This window comes from Chinchilla lanigera, unplaced genomic scaffold (genome assembly GCF_000276665.1).
Source record: "Chinchilla lanigera isolate Chin_1 unplaced genomic scaffold, ChiLan1.0 scaffold00003, whole genome shotgun sequence".
In the NCBI taxonomy this organism is placed as follows: domain Eukaryota; kingdom Metazoa; phylum Chordata; class Mammalia; order Rodentia; family Chinchillidae; genus Chinchilla; species Chinchilla lanigera.
Window position 1 is genome coordinate 50,741,728 of NW_004955404.1, and position 6,000 is coordinate 50,747,727.

A 6,000-nucleotide genomic window follows, 5' to 3' on the forward strand; every position below is an offset into this window, starting at 1 on the left:
AGCAGGGTGGGAAGTTCTCTATTCTCACCTTTTTAAAGCATTTTCCTGATGATACTGCCTAAGTGGATTTGCTCTTGCTAGAGATGGTTCACACAGCATTGATATTTCTGACAGTGGCTTGTCCTCATCCTCCCCAGGTGTCTGGACAGCTGGCTAGTCGGGTCTCCCACTCTTTGCTCTTTGTCGTGTACTGTTTGCTACCTCTGCTTCTGACTCAGTCTCTTCCCAGCACAAAGAAAGATGGGGTGGAGAGAGGGCTGGCAGGAATGTCCCTTCCAATCTATGCCTCTTCTTATTTCGTCCCTGTGCACAATGTAAACAACCACTCTTAACTCATTTTTTTCTTCTGTTCAATCATTCCCTCAAATATTTATTGAGTTCACTGTATACAGGGTGATTTGGCAGCAGCAAATCCTAGAGTTTAAAATGCATGGGGGTAAGGAGTGGTAGACATTAAACAATTATTACATTAATGGCTTAATTACAAGTGTGAGAAGCATTATAGAAAGATACTATGGGAAAGTGCAAGTAAGGACCCATCCAGTCCTACCTATTAGGAAAGGTTTATGTGAGGCACAATTTTGAGCTGAGCAGAAATTAAGGAGCAAAGTGGTTAAAGGAAGAGAGAGCAAAGAAATCAGATGGCCTAGCTCAAGAGGTAAAAAGAGAAGTAGCCATTGGGGGCCATGAACTATGGCACCAGGGGGACAAGGGGACAATCACAGAGTACCACAAGATGAATGTGGTGACGTAGACAGGGCCAGTTCCCACAAGACCCAACACTCTGAAAAGTGTTAAAAGATTCCCAGATTCCCAGTCATCCATGTCACCAATTTCAAAGTCAGTTCAGTAACAGAAGGAAACAAATCTGTGAACATGGACACACTGCCCGATTTCCAATGCTGTTGATGGAGAAAGCTCTATGTCCTCCAGCAGCTGCAGCTTGAGCTTTGCTGCCCTGCCCAGGAGCATCCCCCACTATATCACATTAACCAGAACAACGTAGTCGGCTACTGTTCTGCCTAATTGGGCTGATTCTGCTCCTACCTTGGCCAGGGATAAGGACTTCCTTCATGCAAACGTTACCCCTCAAGAGGTCTAAGTCCTCTCCTCCCATCTGCAGGTACCTACCAGTGTGCTGCTATTGTTTATAAAGATGGAACACAGCCCCAAGATCAGCACATATGGGGTAAAGGCTGACAGCTGTCAAAGAGTGGACCTCTCTGCGTGGTAGTTACACAACCCTCAGAGGCTCCTCTTCCATGCAACAACCCTGGAACTGGCCCCTTGCTGAGGCAAGAGCTGCGGTTTCTCATTCTGACTTTCTGCTCCATCTCCACCCCAGAGCATCAGTATCAGATGCCTCCCAATCACCTCCTCAGATCCACTCTCCACCCTTTTCCGCAGGGCCCTGTATCCCAGAAGATTGGCCTGTGTGGAACACATCGGTGAACCCCGTCTCCCCCGGTTTCCAGCAGAAATCGGTCCATGAGAGGCCCTAGCAGAAGGAAAAAGGAAGAGAAGCAGACAAGCTTGGGGCACCTACTAGCTCAGCCCTCTCCTGTGGGTCACAGGGGTCGTGGCTCCTTTTCACAGAGCCTCTCCAGTCCCCAGGGTTACAATAAGTGCTCCCTTCCCTGACTCCTTCAGGCCACAGCTCCTGGTGTTGCTACCCCCTTGAACACTACACTCTTTTTGCTCACATCTTCGTGAAACAGTAACTTTATGAAACTCCCCAAGGTTCCTGATTTCAGGGTACTAGGCTTTTCTCCCAAACTCTGATCAATTTGGCACCAAACTCAGAGCAGAGACATCTCAGCCTTAGACCAACAACTAGTTTTTGCTTGGGGGCAGATTTTGGTTAAGATTCCTTAGTAAGTTATTGTGTAGGCCCTTGAACAAGATTATGGAATTCAGTAAGTTTGGAGGAAGGAGATGCACAGGGTGATGTAGCTCCTCCCCTTTTCCTAAAAGCCTCCCACCTCTACCCTGACCCCTCCCTTCCAATCACATGGGTCTCCTCACTGTCCAAATACAGCAGGCACAACCGCCCCAGGGATTTCCGCCCCTTTCCCCTCTGCCCAAATTCTCCCCCTCACACACAGAGGTCCATGTGGCTCACTCCTGACCGGGTTCAGACCTTTTCCACCAATGTCACCATTTCTTCAACTAGGTGCCCCAGAACCTCAATTTAAAATCACTCCCCCCAATATTTCTGCTCTGTTTATTTCCGTGCCACTTGTCAGTTTCTGACATATTCTGTGAGGATTAATTTTGCTTACTAGTTACACACAGGCCCATATGTGGATGCTTTATGAACCATTCCATCTGGAATTTTAGGCCTTTTTGCTATTATATCACAAGTAACAAAAACCAAATTTCACATGCTATGTGTTGAACAAATGAAATCCAGTTTCAGAAGGAGTATGTAGAAGGAAAGTGAGTTCCTAAACTTCTGATGTATCTCCAGACGCAGCCACCTCTAGCCAAGTCCCACTTTCTTCGAGGGTCTATACTTCATCTGTGATGTTCCACAGAACAGAAAACATAAGCTCTGTGAGGAGGTGCTGTTCAGTAACGTCCAGTGTGACTGCATTTGTGGGGCACTGATGGGTCATCTTCCCTGTCTTGTCTCCACTTCAGAAGCTGAACCGTAGATCGGAAGATTAAAGTTCCCCTTGATCTGGGAACATGACCCTCCCGACCCCGGAGGAGGGTGCCCACTTTGAGCAAATAGACCCATTCATGCTCTTCATTTTGAAAGCTCCTACTACTGGGGAGGCTTTGTGCCCGAAGCTGAGAAACCCAGGAGGAACAAAATACGGTCCTTTCCCTTCAGATGCTCTGACATACCACACTGGGCTACTGTGAGGTGAAAGGATGAAAGACATTTGCTTCTGCGGTCCCCAAGACACACTAGACTGACTTGCCACCACCATGGTGTACTACATCACTAGCTGCATGGAGAAACTTTCTCACTCAGGACAGAAAGGCCGTGAAGCACACCTACAGTAAGTATAAATCAAAGATATGGGCTACTCCAACATCTAGAGCCAGAAGGAGAAAGCCCAAAGTCTCAGTAAGTCATCACCACATCCTGGAACCAATAACTCCGAACCATCTTTGGAGTCTGGAACAAAGCCAGAATCATCTCTTGGGCCCCGCCCCTGCAGAATCTCTCCTGAGCAAACACTTGTTGGGCAAGTGACTGAATGAGTGAATTGTTATGCCTTATGTCTTGATGCCACATGCAGTTATAGGTGAGGCTTTTTCAGAGACAGCTGGATCTAGAGGTGTGATGCTGAGATTGATGCATGGTGCAATGTGAGGATCAAAGGTATTAGCAGTACCCTCCCTATGTAGTGTGGGAGAAATATCAGGGACAGAAAGAGGTGTGGTTGTCCCTTGTTGCTTTGTTACCTTCTGCCCGCCATGAACTTTTTCTCCTCTGCAATGCCTGTCTGCCAAGTCACCCTGCCTTGGAACCACCTGATATGGACTGAAACCTCCACAAACTGTGAGCTAAATAAACCTTTTCCCCTTTAAATTTGGGTGCCTGGTATTTTGTTTCAGCAATGAGAGAAAAGTACCTCAGACATGAATCAATGAGAAAAAAACAAAAGAGCTTAGAGTAATAGCAGGTTAAATTCACAGGTGTATCCAATAGTCAATGTATCTTTCCTCTCTTCAAAGTCAAACATCTGTACCTTTGGGACTCACAAGTCTTCTGGATGTCCACAGATATCCTGTGGTGAGCTCAACGTAAGAACCAAAGGAGGTTCAATGCCAGGAGAACAAGGTCAATGGTGAAGAGCAGAAACAGAGAACAAATCAGTAAATTTAGTTCAGATTAGCTATTTGGCCCCTCAGGTGTCAGTTGAACATTGATTATTCATTAGATAATGCAATTCCGCTCAACAAAAGACACAGCAAGGGCCCTGGATGGTTTTAAATAGCAGAGTTGGCTATTTGTGTCTTTCGGGAGCCTGTGCTCTGTGAGACACTAAAGGTAGTTTCTCAGGAATAATACCTAGGCACAGCTTGTTAGGAGAGCTATCAATTTGGCCCCAATACATCATTCTTTCCACAGGCTTGCTACTAAATTTCAGGAGCTGTGTCTAAAAGGCTGGAGTCTAAGAATCAGTATCCAGGATGCAGGCTCCCGGATAGGAAAGAGGTGAGCAGGTCGCCTGGGGGACTTTGTCCAGTGAATTAATTTTCTGAAGATGAGGCCCCACTAATGGACCCACCCAGGCCACCTCTAGGCTGCTGACTGATGCCTCTGCTATTTAGATGAGCTGATGGATTTCCTTGTTCCGCCGCATCTCAAAGCACTATCAGGAACCTGGTTATAAAACAACCTACGGAAACTACAATTTTCTGCACAAAGCAGATGTGTGCTGTTTCTGCCATTTCTTGAACATATGTGAAACTTACCGGGTGTCAAAACCTCAAAACCACAGCTTTAAAACACATTATCTGTTCTAATGCAGTTCTAATTTCAAAAATGATGGTTGGTACAGACCTCATGAAATCAATCCCAGAAAGCTTCTGTCAACTCCTTCACAGAGGCTTTCAGTCCTGCGTAGTTCCAGAAAGAACACTACTTTCTTTTAAATAGTCTGCCAACTGGTCAGGGAAAAGCAGGTGCAGCTCTTGCTTAAACACCATATGTACATGCACGATTCCCCACCACTCCTTTCTTCCTGTGGCTGTAATTTTGAGAAGCAGCTGTGGTAGTAGTCTTGTTTTGTTTTGTTTTTTCTTCACAGTTCTACCCGAGTACTATGGTCAAAAGCAACAATTATAAGAACAGAGGAAAGTTTTAATACTTGTCATTTTCACTTCACAGTGGATTACAAGCACCTCTCTGTACAAGAAATCCTGCCTGTTTGAGGATTTATCTGACCCAGGAAAAATGTTCACACTGTTGTGACGAAGGGTGGAGGAAGCTGGACCCTCCCCTCAGATAAACTGCGGAAATGAGGGCACTGAATTACCTCCACAGTTAGCTAGGAATGATATTGCTGGGCTCTTTTTGTGCTCCTCCATCTCTTACAAAAGCTGAAGCAAGCAGCGAGGTGAAGCATTGTTTGTGGCCTCGCATCACCACCATCCTGTCATCGCATTAGGTTTCCCATTTGGTGCGGGAATGAAAATAAAACCTGAAGTCCTCGGTATTTTTGATACAAGCCTGAAATAGAAGCTAGAGGAAAAAGCAGTTCCAGGGCCTTCCTCATTGCTCTTTCAGGTAGAATCTATTACATTTAAAAGTATCCTTTGAAATTCTGATTAGCCTGAAGCCTTTGAAAGCAGATAGTTATGCAGCTGGTAGTCTGAGGCAAAATTTTCTTGCTATCTGACAACTCCCCAGCCTTTTGACCCTATACCGTCTGGAAGCCTCTGGCCAGCCTCCTAACACACAACCAGATGTTTTGGAGCCCACTGAGGTACAAGCCCTCCTGAGGGGGATACAAACTGAAGACAAAGGGCAGATCAGTCATGTTGGGAAAATAGTTACATAAATTGGTATGAGAGAACAGAAAATATCAATATGAATGCAGCCAGAATAAATTACTTTGTTGACTCATTCACTCTATTTGAGCACCTATTACATGCCAGGTACTCTGCTAGCTGGTCAGAATATGAGCCTCATAAAAACAGACATAGTTCCTGCCTTCTAGGGACATGCAGCCTAGTGGAAGAGACAAGCACTGATCAAATGATCCCATAAAACATGCACAGAAGTTGCTGAAGCCAAAACAACAAAGAAAGGTCTCCAGGGTCCTCTGCATATATGGTGAGGGCCCTCATCTAGCCAAGGAAGATTTCCAGAGGAAGCATTTTTGGTTTGGTTTGGTTTGGTTTGGTTTTTGTTTGGTTGGGGGGGGGGTAGTTTTTTGCCTGAGTTTCAAAAGATGAAGATGAAGGAAGAACGCCAGAAAAGGCCTTGCAGTGGAAGTTGTTCTGGTCCAAGGCAAATTGGACAGACTCACAGCA